General features: G+C 37.7%; 1 protein-coding gene across 2 annotated transcripts in view; it reads left to right on the plus strand.

Moving 5' to 3' along the window:
• The window catches only part of LOC306846792 (nectin-2-like), a gene marked incomplete at its 3' end in the record, with an annotated part of 190,830 nt that overhangs the window by 132,819 nt on the left and 39,741 nt on the right, over window positions 1–18,270 (plus strand). The gene's annotated exons all lie outside the window — the stretch shown is intronic.

The raw sequence follows: 18,270 nt of genomic DNA on the forward strand, positions 1-18,270 counted from the left end.
TGCTAAATTGATACAATGATAGTAAAGATTGATATTGTTAGAAAACATCTCTATTTTGAATAAATGCTGTTATTTTTTATTTATCAGTTAACCCCAAAAAAGTATCACGGGTTCCAAAAAAAAAAAAATTATAATAATACAAAAAATAAAAAATAAAATAAAAAATAAGCAGCACAACTGTTTCCAATATAGATAATAAATCAGCATATTATAATGATTTCTGAAGCATCATGCATTGAAGACTGGAGTAATGATGCTGAAAATTCAGCTTTGCATCACATAAATAAATGATAGGATTTTAAAGTATATTAAAATAGATAAACATTATTTTTAAATTGTAATAATATTTCAGAATATTACAGTTTTTCTGTATTTTTTATCAAATAAATGCAGGCTTGATGAGCATAAGACACTTTCATAATGCTGCATAATCAAAAATGGTAATATAATAAAGTCCTTTCATGTCACCATTGTCAGCCTACGCTTCACATAATGGGCCTGTAGGTGGCACTTGGGATTCATTAATTATGGTAGTTTCATCAAATAGTAAGTGGTGTATTAATATGCATAAATATAAGTGAATTGAATACTGTTTACCATTATTGCGACTTTTGGCGCTGCACGGTTTTGTGCCGTGCTTTTGTATTCACTTAGCATCCATTTTCTCAGCGATGTAATTTGATTTATAAAATGAGACAAACCGCAGATCCAGATCGCTCCACAAATAAGCTTGTCTGTCCCATGTAATTTCCAACCGATTTATGAATAAGAACGGAAAATGACTGCTCGGCTTCACATATTGTCCAATAAAATTTGAACTTGTGCCAGATCATGATTGGTTGGTGTATACATGACAAACGGGCTTTGTTGAATTATTTAATATTCTAAAATATATAATATATGGATTTGTAATTAAATTGACACACTAGCTTTGATTATTGATGAAAAAAAGTTTAAAATATTGTTTGGTTTATTTTTTTCCTTCCGTCGACCCACTCACTGAAAGAACCATATAGGCTTTGGCTGGAGATCCTCAGTTTCCGAACAGACTGTGGTTTCATGAAAATGCATATAAATAGTATGCCAAATATTGATACGCAAAAATGGACTTTGGTGTATATATTATACGAACGTGTTTGGCGTGCATATGATACCAAATTTGTTGGCGTGCATATGATACGCAGTTTTCGCGTACATACGATACGCATCTACCCAACAACCCTAATCCTACTCATCGCGTAGCATATACACGCCAAAGTCCATTTTTGCGCATCAATACCACGAGTTTTCATTTTAATTTGTTGTACCTACTATTTATACGCACTTTCATGAGACTGTGGAATATCAGTCAGTCAAGCAAAACGCACGCAACCAGCAACGCCTCAGATTGACAGATGTAAAAATAAACAGGAATTTCCAGACTTTTGAGCAATTAGTTACCGTTTTGTGCACATTGCCATGTTAATTATAATTCAAATGTATTTTGTTTTATTGACTACAATATCATTGCTATTTGTCTGAGAGGGCACTTTTGAACAATTTTGAGAAAGGGTAGGGGCTTGGAGATGGTCCTCACTGCAGAACACAAGATCCAGGGGGTGTGGTTGGATCTAGATCCAACTCCTCCCACCTTACATTTACCTAAACCTACCTGTCTCCACCCCTTGATCCCTAAACCCACCCATCTCCACCTCTAAACCTACCAGTCTCCACCCCCTAGATGTAGATCCAACCCCGCCCCCTGGATCTTTGTTCTGCAGTGAAAGGGGCTACTCAGAGGGGCTACTGGGATCTCCCAAGTAAAAGCACAAATGCTCTTACAAAAGCACTGAAAATATTTTTTTTATTTTTTGTACTTGTATTGTTTAAGTACACCGGGAGGGAAAATGGCTGACAGGTTGTCAGCTTGTTTTTAATAGGGCAGGGTTTTCCTGAGAGCACTTTGTGGCGGATCTGCATCGATTTTCGCTTCAGGAGTCTAGTGGCGAAGATTGCGTGCCTGAAATGTAGGTGGTACCTCAGCAGTGGCCAGCCTTGGGCAAATTGAAGTAATGTGTTTGTTAGTGAAGCAACCTGCAAGAGAGGGAATCTTTGTAAGCGTGCGACCAATAAGCTGCGAGTTTTTGTGTGCAATAAAGTGTAGATATGTGCATGCATGCCTGTGTATTTGTGCGAATGTGTTCATTTATTACACCACCATGGGCTCTCGGTATCCATGGTAACCAGATCTGACACGCCTCTGAATCAGACTTAGGTATGTCAAGCTTGTGCTAACCCGTCATGGTGTCAGTGTACAAAAGAGTGTGTGTGTGTTTTCACCCTTCAAAGCTTGAAGTCACTTCACAGCAGAGGTGGGTAGAGTACCCAAAAACTGTACTCAAGTAAAAGTACTTGTACAAATATTTACTCAAGTAAAAGTAATAGTCTGAATAGTTACTTGAGTAAGAGTAAAAAAGTATACATATATATATATATATATATATATATATATATATATATATATATATATATATATATATATATATATTTTTTTTTTTTTATTTTTTTTTTTTTTTTTTATGTAATTTATTCCAGTGCAAATCAGAATTTTCATCAGCCTTTACCCCAGTCTTCAGAGTCACATAATCCTTCAGAAATCATGTTGATTTATTATCAGTGCTGCTCTTTTTAGCTTTCTATTCATCAAAGAATACTGAACAAAATGTCACAGGTTCCAAAAAATATTAAGCAGCAAAACTGTTTCCAACACTGGTAATAAATCGATATATTATAATGATTTCTGAAGGATCATATGACTCCGAAAACTGGAGTAACAGCTGATGAAAATTCTGATTTGCATCACTGAATTAAATTATATTTTAAAGTAAATTAATTATGTATTATCCTATAACCTCTGAAAACGCCTCACATGACTGCTCTGAACATAACGAAACAATGCATATTGACGGATCTTCTGTTCTGCAAAATGTAGCCTATATTTTTGCAAGCTTAAATATTATAAAAATATGAATATTAATTGTGTCCAGAACAGGCCACGCGCCGCTGCGCAGAGCTAACGCGGGTTCCGCGGGTGTTCATTTCATACTCTGTGACAGTTTATTTAATGCATAATTATAAATTGTATTTAATGTAAGGTACATGTACAACACACTGGTAATGTCATAGTGGTATCGTGGCCTATACCTGTGGAACAGTAGACAGCAAACGTGGTGTTCATCTAATAAAGATCTTCATATAGCTCTAGCAAACAAGCCTTTGCAGATGTGCTTTCAACTGACTGTAGATCCAAAGCCACGTCTTCAGCGCTCTTGATGTTCTTAAACTCTCTGTTATCTGAGTGAGAACCGCTTCAGAGACTCAGCGCGTGCGGCAGGGAACTGAACGAATCATTCAAACTGATTCGCGAACCGATTCACTGGTTTGAAAAAGCCTTTAAACAGAATCGACTCAAAAGAATGAATCATTCGCGAATGGGCATCGTTCATTGCCCAGAGAAAAGTAGACGGCGCGTTTGGAATAAACCGAAGCATTTTTAACTTGTATTGCATTAAGATACAGTAACGAGAGGAGAGTCGCCCACAGTAACGAAGTAAAAGTACCGTTTTTTCTCTAAAAATATACTTGAGTAAAAGTACCCATTTTAAAATATACTCTAAAAGTATTAGTTACCCAAAAAATGTACTCAAGTAAAAGTAAGAATACACAAATAGAGTCATTAATACAGAGAAAAAAAATATAAACAAGAGCAGAGCCAGGGGGAGTTTCAAATAAATACATTAAAGATAGAGCACAACTGAATGGTTTTAGTAGCCTTCTTATTTTTTGAATCATGGATGGATTTGATGTACTGTTCCGTCTCCTTACCAAAAGCAATAAAAGGTTTAGAATTACTAAATTTGGCTTTGTGAATATGATATTTCCCTAAAATGATCAACAGATTAATTGGGTATATTTCTTTCTGTTTTTTACTTTTATTATCATGGAAACCAAACGGTACATCTTTCCACAACAAAGAAAAATCAGCAACAAGTTTAACAGTAATGTGTCGGGACAGATCTTTCCAGAAAGTGACGGTGTAGGGACATTGCCAGAACAGGTGTACCATTGTTTCTGGACATATTCCACATAAAGAACATTTAACACATATGTCAAGCTTAAACCTAAGGAGATAATGCTTAGCAGGATAATACCTATGTATGAGTTTGAAAGAGATTTCTCTAACTTTATTCGTAAGGAGGTATTTGTAAGGAAGGATCCATATGTTACCCCAGTTCAGGTTGTCAACAAAGTTAGCGAACCAATAGCGAACAACATTAGGGGCGCTGGTGACATCTCTCTGGAATAAAGAGCGAATATTACGATTATTATTCCTCATCGTGGTTGCGAAACAAATATTACCAACTGAGGTCAGCTTAGGGTCCAAATCTGGTAGGCAATCTGGTTTTCCAGCCCCTTTTAAGAGAGTTAAAATACCAGATGGAATGGCATCCATAACAATTGCAAACTCTCTTGGGGTGATTGGAATGCCAAAAGTGTGACGGAATTCAGAATAATTCAGCAATATCCATTATCATTTAATAGTTGGGATACTAGAATTATGTTATTATTGAACCAAGTTTTATAAAATAAGGATTTATTCTTAAATTTAATAAACTGATTATTCCAGATGAAGCACCTATGTGGGGAGAAATTATGTTTGTAGATTAATGACCATGCTAAGAGCATTTGTTTATGGAATTTAGATAAAATTAAGGGGATTCTTTCTATTTTATAATCACATAAAAGTAAAAATTCTAGACCACCAATCTTCGAGAAAATATAATTAGGTATAAAATTCCATGTAGATGTGGGATTTTTCAGAAAATGCTTTATCCAATTTATTTTAAAAGTATAATTAAGGGTTGTAAAATCAAGAAAGTTTAGACCACCACGTTCAACAGTGTTCATAATAACAGATTTTTTCACATAATGCGTCTTGTTTTTCCAAATAAAATTGAAAAGTGAATTGTCAATGGAATTACAGAGCTTTTTGTTGACAAACAAGGGGATAGCTGCATATGTAAGACGGGATAAACCTTCTGCCTTTGCCAGCAATATTCGTCCTTTCAAGGATAAATCCCTCTGCAGCCATTGATTTAGCTTTTTCTTTGTCTTATCACTAATCAAATTAAAGTTTACAGAGCATCTCTCCTCCTCATTTTTCATTATAGTAATCCCTAGATAAGTGACCTTATCTTTGATTGGTATGCTACAGATCTGGGAGGTGTTGCTTTCTTTAAGGGAAAAAAGTTCACACTTCTTCAGATTTAAGCAGAGTCCAGAAGCTGCAGAAAATAATTATATTGTTTTGATAGCGATTGGCACTTGGCTGGCATTTTTTTTTAAATAATGTAGTATCATCTGCTAGTTGGGTGAGGATAACTTCTCTTTCTGCAATTGAAATTCCTATTAAAGCACTATTTTTAATATGGGTGAAAAGAAGTTGAGTACATAAAATGAATAGGTAGGGGGAGGCAGGGCAGCCCTGTCGGATGCCTCTTTGCAACTCAAATCTTGGGGATGTCTAATTTTTTTATTTGATAGAGCTATTGCCTTTGCAGTACAATGTTTTAACAGCTTTACAAAAAAAAATCACCAAAACCAAATTTCTCAATAGTTTGAAAAATAAAATTATGCTCTACTGTGTCAAAGGCTTTGTAGAAGTCCAAGAAAAAGATAAAACTATCATCAGGGCATAAAAATGAATAATCAATTATATCTAATACAAGACGAATATTGTTTGAGATGTGTCTTTTTTGATGTGGAAGTCGTAGCCTAATGGTTAGAGAGTCGGCCTTGTAATCCAAAGGTTGCGGGTTCGAGTCTCCGGCCGGCAGGAATTGTAGGTGGGGGGAGTGAATGTCCAGCGCTCTCTCCACCCTCAAAAATTTTGTAGTCAGTGTTCAGCAATGAAATAGGCCGCCAATTATCTATAAACAGAGGATCCTTTTTGGGTTTGGGGATTAACGTAATTAAGCCTTGGGTTAGCGAAGGAGGTAGAGAACCTTTTCCAATACTTTCTAATATTACTTCAAGTAGAAAGGGAGCTAAATCTTGTGTAAAAGCCTGATAAAACTCTGCAGAAAGGCCATCAACACGCGGAGATTTATTCGTTTTACAATGTTCAATTGCAAATGTAATTTCCTGCAAGGTTATATGGTCATCGCAGAGTTTCCTATCATCTTGAGAGATTGGAGTAACGATAAGAGAGTTCAAGAATGTAGTGGTTGATTGATGGCAATATTTGGACTTGTATAAATTTCTATAGAAGTCCGCACAGAAAACAGCTATGCTCTTTGAATCATCAGTTACAGTATCGTTAATATTAAGTTGCTGGATTAAATTAAATTTCCCATGATATCTTTCTAAGCCGAAAAAATAGGCAGAGTTCTGCTCCCCTTCAATCCACCTTTTTCTTGACCTTATAAAGGCACCTTTTGCTTTGTTGGAGTAAATCTCATTTAGTTTAAGTTGTTCCGAAATTAAAGTTAGTCGTTCCTCTTCTAATATATCTGCAGGGTCCTTCTGGTACAAGGAAATTATTTTAGAGACCACTCTTTCTTCCTCCAATTTACGATTTTTGGTTAAGATACTACCATAATTCCTCAAGTATTGGCCAGCTTTAAATTTCAGAAGTTCCCAATTGCTACCAAAAGCATCCTCGGACTTTGCTTTATTCCAAAATTTCAATATTCGATTTTTTTATTTCTGATTTAACCTCATCGTGTTGAAGAAGCGAACTGTTTAGTTTCCAGTAAGCATTCCTACATCTAGTGGAGGGGGCAGAGTGCAAGGGGATAAAGATGGAGACTGCATTATGATCTGTTAATGGGGCTGTGATATTAACTGATATTTGATCAATATTCAAATGATCAGAGACTAACCAATAGTCCAATCGTGAACGTCTGGTGGCACTTCTATTACTCCAAGTAAAGGCATTTATGTTAGGATTGTTAAATCTCCATACATCTATCAAGTTAAATTTTTGCATAAATAATGTTAAGTTATCATTTACTGCAGTGGAAACACGTGGAGGCCAACAGTCAATATTGTAATCCAGAATCATGTTAAAATCCCCCCCTATTACTATACCTGAATTTGGAAAGTTATTAAGGGTATTTTGTATATGCTTCTCTAATGTTTCAAGCATTATGTCGTTCTCATGGTTAGAATTATAGCCATATATATTAACAACTATCAAAGTAAAATTTTCAATGGTTAATACTTGAAAAATAAAATGACCTGATGTATCACTGACAGATAAAAGAATAGTCCCTGGAAAATTATATTTTAGAGTCGCAACACCAGCAGAATGTTCAGACCCATGAGCCTGCCACAGATCATTCCCCCATTGGGATCTCCATAATCTACCATCGTCCGGAACTGAGTGTGACTCTTGAATGAAACAAAAATCAGATTTGTGCTGCTTGACAAACAAAAATAACGCCTTGCGCTTAACAATATTCCTTATCCCCCTGGCATTGAGAGTAATGATAGATAAAGACGTATTAACAACAACGGATAGAACAATGTAATAAGTAAAGTTTGGATGAAATTAGATTTTTTAACCTTACTGAAAGGAGCTGCACCAACTAACTTAAAAAAAGGGTGCATAGCGAAACAGTGAAAACTAAGGAGATACCTAGGATCTCAGTCGACAGCTTATCACATACCAGTTCTTAGCACTTAACAGACATAAAATGCTAGTCTATAGAGCAATGCAAATAATTGAACAAGATGTAAAAGAAGCTGTCTTGTAAACATATTCAGTTGAGTGTCATTAAAGTGCTCATCAAAAATAGTGTTTATCAGAACAGATAGAAAAATATACTCAGAGAAAAAGCAATTAGGAAATTAGGAAACCACTTTCAAGTCTCTGGAAACAGTTCAGCCCCGTTAGCAAAGGCTCGAGCTCCCACGAAGTAAGCAGCTTTCCCTTGTTCACGCGCTTTGGCCACCAGTGGCCACAGTTGCATCCTTCGCTCTGACTGCTGGGGACAGGTCTTCGGCAAAACGTAGCTTGGTGTTTTGCAGGAAGGTGGACTTCTTTGCAGCCTTCCAGACAGCGTCGCGGTAAATACGAGCACCAAACTGTAGAATTATCCCTCGAGGCTTGGTGGCATCTTTCTTTAGTTGGCCAAGACGGTGCACTGAGTCAATAACATCAGGGAGTTTGGCCTTGTTCTCCGGCAGGATGGACTGACAGATGTGTATAACCTCTTGGCGGACGTTCTGGTCTTTGTTTTCAGCCAAACCGTAGAGTCTCAGGTTCCACCGTCGCGAATAGTTTTCCAGCTCAGTAATTCGTTGTTCCAATAGGCTCGTCTTTTTCTCCGCCACGTTGACTCGGTCATCAATGTGTGTCACTTTACCTTTCACTTCACGAATCGCAGCGCAGGCAAAATCAACAGTCTTCTTTAGCCCCTCAATCTTCAGTGTATTGTTGGAAATCATTCTCTCCACATTCTTTTCCAGAGAGTCGAGTCTCGTGTTGAAAATGACTGAGATTCTCTGCACAATACCTTCACTGTCTATATCCACGGAGCGCTGCGGCTTCATTTTTTTTTGGTGCAGGAGGTTTGGAGGGAGTTGTGGAAGGAGTTATGGGGAGAGAGGGGAAATCTGGGTCCCCGAGGGAGAACACAGGAGCATCCGCCATACGGTAGTCGTGTAGGTTGTTCACAAGCGGATTGTCCGTCGGTACCTGCATGCTGCCGTAGTTGTGGTATACTAGCTAGCTATGCTGATAGCCGAGATTTTCCCCCACGTGTGTCGTTAAGAGGCGAGAATTCTACACGATACAACATTAACAATAAGTTGACACGGTGCACTCAAATCTGTATCAATGTCTCTCCAAAAATATACTTAAAGTAACTATGATTCACTAATGTGCAAGTCTGAAGGTGAACAGCTCCGAAGCATACGTGCACTCACACCGCCATCTTGGTCAGCCCCCCCACAGAGTTGTCATTCTAGCTGGCGTCCAGCACCTCACCTTATCACTAACTCAAGGTGACCATGACCAAATTTACATTAATGAGGTGTCAGCTTGTTTAATATGCTAATAAAAGCAGCGTCCTGCTGTGTCTGGAGTGTGTATGAGGAGCTATGTGTGTGTTTGTGTGTATTTATGGGTGTTAACTGTATGTATGCTTTCACATAGTTAATGGTTCGCTGAACCAAAATGACAGGAATTGCATTTATAATGCATTTAAAAAAAATAGTTTTTCAAATAAATGCTGTTCTTTTGAACTTTCTATTCATCAGATCACTTTTTAACAATAATAATAATAATCAGCAATGTTTCTTGAGCAGCAAATCAGCATATTAGAATGATTTCTGAAGAATCATGTGACACTGACGACTGGAGCAATGATGCTGAAAATTCAGCTTTGATCACAACAATAAATTATATTTTAAAATATATTCAAATTGCGTTCTTTTGTGTCAAATTTGTGTACAAAGATCTGCCAGGCATCTAAACATTACAAACATTACAAATCAGAATCTCCAAAACTGCAACATGTTGTTCTGACATCCGACAGGGAACGTTTTAGCAACATGAGAAAACACTAGATTTACAATTAGTAAATCTCTGGATAAATACACATTTCAAATGTCAATGTGATGGTGACCATTTCATCATGTCCAAAACTAAAGATGCTGGTTAGTGTTCGCAGAGGCTGTCGTTGTACTCTTGTGACTGACTGCACATAAAATATATAAACAGCACATTGATATTAATAGCAGCTAATTATGACCTGCTTGAGCTCTGTGTAGCAGCAGCTTCTTGTAACTTTGTCACAAACAAAAAAGGCAATGGTTCTTCAAACGCTGAGAGAGGAACACTTCTAAATTTCTAGTGCCATTTAGTAGAAAAGACTCTCCAGATAGCTTTTAGACCACTGAATATCAAAGAAGATAATTAGGAGATTATGCCCCTCTTCCTCCTTTTCCTTCAAATGTATTTAGGAACGGTCCTGTGGGGGCCGAGCGCTTGGCTAAAATGAGACGCTGGCTTGAAAATCACAAACCTACTTCTCTTAATGCAGTCTGATCAGTGGTTAATGGGTCTTGAATGTTTACTCTCAGGAGCAGTAAGGTTAGTGTTCTGCATCCATCATCTCCACATAATGTGCGTTATATTAGCAGCTAATGATGCTAATAGGGCTGCAAGCGCTCAATGGAGTGCTGAGTGGGATGTACATTTGTGATGCTGTCAATTCTGAGTGAGATTGTTTTGTGCTCTGAATGTGTTTGTGTGAAAGCAAGCCAGTGAGTGAGTGGGAAAGACTGTGTAGTGTGAAGCTTTTTATGTAGCGGCTGGTTAGCTTCTTGTTTTCTGACAACTGCTCTGGGCACAGTCAGTCCTGGCCTCAGCGAGATAAAGGAGGGGCCGGCTGGCTTACAGCAACATTGTTGATACATTATAGATCAATGTGCTGCCGATTTAAGACTTTTGAATCGGGTGAAAAGTGACAAATTAACCAAGTACTTGCTTCTTGCATCAGATCTAAATTCTACCAACAGCCATTTTTTACCTAGAAGCTTGTTTTGAAATTAAACATTCATCAAGCATCCACGCACTTTTGTACATAATAGTGTGTAATGGCTATCAGGACAACTATCCCAAAATTTGGATTGTTTGATCAAATTTGATGGATGGATGGATGGGTGGGTGGAGAGAGATGGATGGAAGGAGGGATGGATGATGGAGAGAGAGATGGGTAGGTTGATGGATGGGGAGAGATGGGTGGGTGGTTGTATGGATGGAGAGAGAGATGGATGGATGGATGAAGAGAGGGTTGAATGGGTGGGTGGAGAGAGATGGATAGATGGAGAAAAAGAGGGAGCGAGGTATGGATGATGGAGAGATGGATGGATGGATAGAGATGGGTGGATGGTAGTATGGATGGAGAGAGAGATGGATGGATTGATGAAGAGAGGGATGAATGGGTGGGTGGAGAGAGATGGGTGGGTAGGTGGCGAGAGATGAATGGATGGATGGAGAAAAAGAGGGAGGGATGGATGATGGAGAGAGAGAGATGGGTGGGTTGATGGATGGAGAGAGATGGGTGGGTGGTTGTATGGATGGAGAGAGAGATGGATGGATGAAGAGAAGGACAAATGGGTGGGTGGAGAGAAAGATGCGTAGGTGGATGGATGGAGAGAAATGGATGGTTGGATGGATAGAGAGATGGGTGCAGGGCGGATGGATGGATGAATGATAGAGAAAATGTGGTGGGATGGATGGAGAGAGAGGGGTGTATGATGGAGAGAGGTGGGTGGATGAATGGATGGAGAGAGATGGGGTGGATAGAGAGATGGGTGGGTGGTTGGATGGATGGATAGAGAGGAATAGATGGAGAAAAAGATGTGTAGATAGATGGTTGATTGGTTGGACAGATGCATAGAGAAACAGAAATTTGTATGTACTTTGTATATCTCATATTCATATTTTTAGCCTATACAGTTATAATGTGTTGAATGCAGCACTTGTAAATTCTTCCTGTCATTACAATTCAACTTCCTGTAGGGTGTGGCAAATTTTATTCAAATTATTTCTACTCTTGTTGCTGCTGTCATCACTGATTTTGTGTGCCAATGTTAAGAACTCATCTTTTTCTATTTCTTGATTAGTGAATATGAACTTACAGTTTGATTTAATTAAATTCTATTTGGCAAAACGAAGTAGTAAAATGTGTATTAGTTATTAATGCAATGTTGCATTTTAAGCTTTTTTAAATAAACCCTTTCTTTTTGTAAGTGTGCCACTGAAAACCCCATATTGATTTTAATCACATTGATTTCCCTTCACTGGTGGAACAAATGAATTTCACCAGTTGAATTTCAACAGTGATTTAAAATTCATCAAGTGAACCTGCTTCGAGCTATTTCTGTTGTGTCATTATTTGAGTTTTTCCACACCAGTTAGTTATTGTAGTTTCATTGATTTCTGATTTACCCCGTCCATTGTATGCCATGCAAAATGAAACAAAACGCTGTTGGTTATTTTATGCCAGTCAGACTGGCTGTTTTTTTCTACATGGGCATTTTTGGCCCAAATAAGCTGCATTTATTGCTTTCTCTCAGACATTTCTACTAGTATAACTTGTGCTGCAGTTTAATTAGCAGCTTGTGTGATGACCAGGCTAGATTTCTCAGCATTGCTACTTGATAACTGTCACAATTTCTCCTTTTTCTTTGCCAGCGCAGAAAATCAATGCAAATCTAGAAGCAGCAGAGCTTCTCACAAACGCTTTTGAAGAGCTTCACTGTCACTCCACGTTCAAACGTACACACTCGTAAACTTTTTTTGAAGCCAGTCTTTTATTTGGCTTTAAACCCTTCAGCCTTGAACCACTAGAGGTCAGTTTCGCTTCTGTACGAAAACGAGCAGAATGAGTTTTGTTAAGACTTTAATATTAACTTGAGATAAAAATTCAATTCTCTCTCATAAAGAGCAAGGCCATCTTCAGACTCGGGCTCCATTGTCCGTGACTCCTTTCACATAGCACGTTTTCTGATTGGTTCGGGTCCCGGCTTCTAAAATCATCTGTGAGCATTCCTTAAACACATGTTTTCTCACAATAGGGAAGAAACAGTCTTTTCACACTCCACCATATGGCGGATTTTCTTATAGTCACGGAGTGGAGCATCGGATTGAATGAAATGAATATTAATGCAAGGCTTTTTTTCTTTCTGTTATTGAGTTAGCTCGCAAAAAGAAAGAAAATATGTAAGAAAACAGTCGGCATGCATCTGCGGAGCCTTTGATCTCGGTAAGGGTGAGGAGAAATATGTGCAGAGAGATAAAGATGAGATTTTTCTCTCCATCTTGCCACTGTTATTTATTTCTCTTTTTCTTGATGCTTTCTGACTGGAAGTCTTGTGGGAACTCCCCTAGATAAGATAAGATGATAAGGCCAAATGAGTGAAGTGTGTTGCACGTGCCATCGCCACCAGGCTCTCCATTAAATCAAGATGTCTGTGTGTGTGTGTGTGTGTGTGTGTGTGTCTGTGTGTGTGTGTGTCTGTGTGTGTGTGTGCACGAGTGGTCGTGTCCCCGCGCACCCGGTCCTCTGCATCGCCCGTGGCTCTACCACTGTACCCTACAGCGCTGGAGCGCATATACCAGCTCATAATAGAGGTTAAGTGTGCTTCAGGCTTTCCCCAACGTCCCTCCACTCTGTTTCTGTCGCGCTTTCTGATTCGCTCCCTCTTGAGTTCTGTTTTGTTGTGCTAAAAGAGGGAAGAAAAGAGCTGGAAAGTCATAGTCAAGTGCTGTTTGCTGATGGACGGATGGGTTTGTGTGTGTGTGTTGGTCAGTGGTGTGTTGTGAACTGTCTTGGTTCAGTGGAGCTGTACCTGGCCTCGCCTCAACCCTTGACCCAGCAACAAAACAAGTTCTTGTCCTTCCACAACAAGGAAGAGATGAAAAGATAAACAAACTGATGAACAGTGACAGCGCTGAACAAAGAATACTGGGAGAGAAGGTATTTTAACATGGAAAACTGACACTTCATATCTGAACTAAAATGGTTGTAAAACAGAACCATTTCCATGTTTTAAATCAGCATGTAATCAAAATTGCCCTTTTTTACTTCCCTGCTAGACTTTTCAAATAATTTTATGCGTGATATCTTAGTGCAGGTTATTTTGAAAAAAAAAAATTTAGTCTTTTCTTCAAAATGGCTTGCTTCTGAAATGGCTTTCCTTTTTGGCTAGGGCCATTAAGACTGCAGGTATTAGTTAATATTGGCTGCTTAGCCATTGTTGTAGGTAATGCGGTAGGTAATTGTTGGCTAAAATATTGCCAGTATTTAACACAGTAACTGAAATCTGGTTAGCATTAATATCTTTAACAAATTTGAAAAAGCAACATGATATACCCTGTACCCCAGTGTGCACACTGCAAAACGTTATTTTCTTTCTCAGGTATTTTTTTTATCTTGTTTTCCAGTGAAAGTATATAAATATTCTTATATCAAGATGCAAGAGAAGCAAACTGACTTGAGATGTAATGTCTTGTTTTCTGAAAAAAAAAAAGTTTTAAAATTAAGAAAAAATAAAACTAGAAAAAATACTCAACAATGAGGTCACAAAAATAAACTTAATTCAATGGGAGAACAGAATCATTTTTCTGATGTTTGTGTACGTTACAGTTTATAAAGTTTTAAATAAGGATATTATTCTTATGCAGATGCATTGCTTCGCTTCAGGAGGCCTTTATTAACCCACGTGGAGTACTGTTTATGATGAATGAATGCACTTTTTTGGGGCTTCAATACATTGACCCCCATTCACTGCCATTATAAAGCATGGAAGAGCCAGGACACTTTTTAATATAACTCTGATTGTATCCGTCTGAAAGAAGAAAGTCATATGCACCTAGGATGGTATTGGGTAGTTTTCATTTTTAGGTGATCTATCCCTTTAAGTCATTTTGCACGTTTTACCAGCTAATATCGCCCACAACCCATTGCGTTTGGTGGGGCATTCAGTTCAGAATTGAGCGGTGTAAATTTAATTAAAATGTGAATGGAGGATATTAACTGACAGGGCGACTGACAGCCTGGTTTGCAACTGCATGCAACTATATGCAACAGAGTGCAATTTTATGATGTGATATATAATATAATATGGAGGGCAGTATTTTTCCACAATCCATTGCAGACTGACGTTCAGCTCTGATTCACTTTTCATGATGCAATCAATTCCAGAATCAAATTCAATCAATTTTTTCCATTGAATATTCCGTTTCATTTGGAAATACGACACATACGGTAGTGAAACGTGTTGTGAATGCTATTTTGACTTTAAAGATGTGATAAGTTTATTTTGTAGTGCTTTAGTTTGTATTCCATCTATGTATTATAGTGGGGTTATGGGTATGTGCACTATAGGGGCTAATTAAATCGTACTTAAGAGCTTTGTTAAACCTATAAAACCCAAATTTCTGTATAATATGTAATATATCAGATTAATCTAAGCCTGATTTTAATCTAAAATCTGAAATTTTCTTCTAAAATGACTATTTTTCTCAGGCTCCCACGTGTAGGTTCAGTAATTTAACTAGTTTCTTTTCATTGCCATTAAAGTCAAATAACTGATCATAAATATAAATAATACACACACACACACATATACATACACTGTATGTATGTATGTATATATATATATATATATGTGTGTGTGTGTGTGTGTGTGTGTGTGTGTGTGTGTGTGTGTGTGTGTGTGTGTGTGTGTGTGTGTGTGTGTGTGTGTGTGTGTGTGTGTGTGTGTATATATATATATATATATATATATATATATATATATATATATATATATAATATTGTAATCAATTTGAAATTCCTTAATCCCATCAAATTTAACTAAAATAAAGAACATCAAATTTAACTTGAAAATAAAAAAACGTATTCATGGCTTTATGTATTTGTTGTCATTTTCTTCAGATTCCCCTGATGTAATCAAAAGCCAGTAGGCATAATTGATATTTCTCCTATTGTTTTACGACACAGTACATAAGCACATTTCAGAAATGAGACTGTAACAGCAATGTTATTTCTGTCTGAGGCTAGTTTGACCCAGCAAGCACATACTGCAGAGAAACACAATAGAAGCTGGCAGGAGTGTGATGCTGCTTCATAATGCACCCGCTTCACAGAAAGGCCCAAATATGATTCTTGAAAAGGAAAATGTAGAAAATCCTTTATTTAGAGATTTTGTGGATGGAGCGCGAACAAAGAACAAGAGACGGGCAACCATTTTGTCTAGTGCTTGGTCGGCGTGGGGCGGCTGTGGCTCTGTGCAGATCCAGATACTGAAAGCAGTGGAATTTATGTGCAGCTGAGCTCCGCAGAGAGAGAGAGAGAGCAAGAAAATGAGAGGGGAATAGAAAAAGATTGAAAAACATGGCATAGCCTGTGCTGTGGGAGTTTAAAGCACATTAAAACAATCAAGCTATGCCATTTGTTTCGGTGCACCATTGCACCGTGTGCATGTTTGGCTCGGAGAGGAATTGATGGGTGGCAGCCTCGCTGTTGTTACTATATCTGAGGTGACAAGACCAAAACAGTAGGTTGAATGGAAAGAGAAACGGGGCAGAGGTGAGTGAGGAGAGATATTAAAGAACCATGAAATCAAATTTAGAGTTTGTGGCTTTTAGTCCATGTGCGTTAGCTATGAGCTCATCTGTATGCTAGTGTACTCGCAAAAGTAAACTGATTAGCCGTGGCTTTGCTTCAGGACCTAGATTTTAACTTTATTTTGTTGTTTCCTAGTTTCTTTCAAAGGTGTCTAGCTTTTGCCAAGTGAAGTCTGATTGGAAGCACAACCTTTGACATCAACATTGAAGCAGTATAATGCATTATAAAGGTTTTCATAATGTATATGGTAATGCAATTGTGCAAAGTTAAAGGAATAGTTCACCCAAAAATGTAAATTGACTGAAAATGTACTCTCAGTGCATCCAAGATGTAGATGAGTTTGTTTCACGTAGAAGAGAAATGTAGCATTACATCACTTGCTCACCGGTGGATCCTCTGCAGTGAATGGGTGCCGTCAGAATGAGATTACAAACATCTGATAAAAACATCACAATAATCCACAAGTAATCCACACCACTCCAGTCCATCAATTAACATTTTGTGAAGTGAAAAGCTGCTTGTTTATAAGAAACAATTAAATCATTCAGGCATTTTAACTTTAAACCATCGCTTCTGGCTAAAATATGATTCCATAATGCATAATAACACTTCCTCTAGTGATCCCATTTGTCTTTTCACATCAAACTCCACCAATTTATTTGTTTATAACTCTTTTGGATTATTTTTGCTCGTAAACAGTGTTTTGATTTGTGCATATAACTTTTTAGATTACTTTTTCACAGAAGAAAGAAATATTATGGATAGAGGACTCGTATTTTAACTGGAAGTAATGTTTTGAAGTTAAACATCTTAATGACAGATTTGGTTGATGTTAATTGATGGACTGGAGTTGTGTGGATTATTGTGATGTTTCTATAAACTGTTTGGACCCTCATTCTCACGGCACCCATTCACTGCAGAGCAAGTGATTCTCGAAGTCTGTTCCCATTTATAAAAAAAACAAAAACAAATTTACATCTTGGATGCCCTGAGGGTGAGTACATTTTCATGTTGGGGTAAACCATTCTTTTAAAATTTGATTTGATTTGATCTTTATTGTCATTGCATATGCTTATACAATGAAATTATGTTAGAGCAATCTAATTAGCAGCATTGAAGTAAACATTTACACACATTAACATTTATAATACATTCAACCCATAATATAAATAAATACTCTAAAAATATAAAGAATATAAAAAACCTAAAACACAAGATATTGCACAGAGATCATTCAGTTGTGCCCATAGTCCATTAACCACATTTAAGACACTCAAAATTCGAAGGGCCATTATTGCATAAAGTCCATTATTGCAATTGGCCCATGTGTTACAGCTTGTCTGCATATGTAAGTTGTGTATATTGTATGTTGTGTAAATGTCAATGTACATGTTTATAGGGAAACTGAGTGTTAGTGATGTTGGTAGAGGTTACTATGATTTCTGCAGCCTGTCCACAGCTCTGGGGAAGAAACTGTTCCGTAGCCTATTAGTGTGTGTTCTTGGAGTTCTCAGTCTACCTGAGGGGAGGGTGGTGAAAAAGTAGTTTCCGGGGTGTGAGGGGTCCTGCTGGATATCACACAAGTTTGGAAGTGGGGAGCCAACAATCCTTTCAGCTGTCTTCACAACCCGCTGTAAATCTTTTTTGTCCGCAACAGTGCAACTAGAATACCACACAGTACAGCAGTATGTTAAAACACTTTCTATTGTGCAGCGGTAGAAGCTGATCAGCAGCTTCCGGGGAAGCTTGTTGCGTCTCAGGGTCCTCAGGAAGAACAGTCTCTGCTGAGCTCTCTTAATGATGCAGGTGGTGTTCAAGCTCCAGGTCAGGTCCTCAGTAATGTACACTCCCAGAAACGTAAAACTTGAGACTCGCTCTACCTCCTCTCCATTAATACACAGACCATTGTGGGGTGTTTTTTTGCTTCTCCTGAAATCTATTATAATTTCTTTAGTTTTTTTTGTATTTAGAATGAGGTTATTGTCCTTGCACCAAGTAGTTAGTATCTGGAACTCCTCTCTGTATGCAGTTTCATTATTGTCAGTTATGAGTCCCACTAAAGTTGTATCGTCTGCAAATT

Source organism: Barbus barbus (genome assembly GCF_936440315.1).
Source record: "Barbus barbus genome assembly, chromosome: 27".
In the NCBI taxonomy this organism is placed as follows: domain Eukaryota; kingdom Metazoa; phylum Chordata; class Actinopteri; order Cypriniformes; family Cyprinidae; genus Barbus; species Barbus barbus.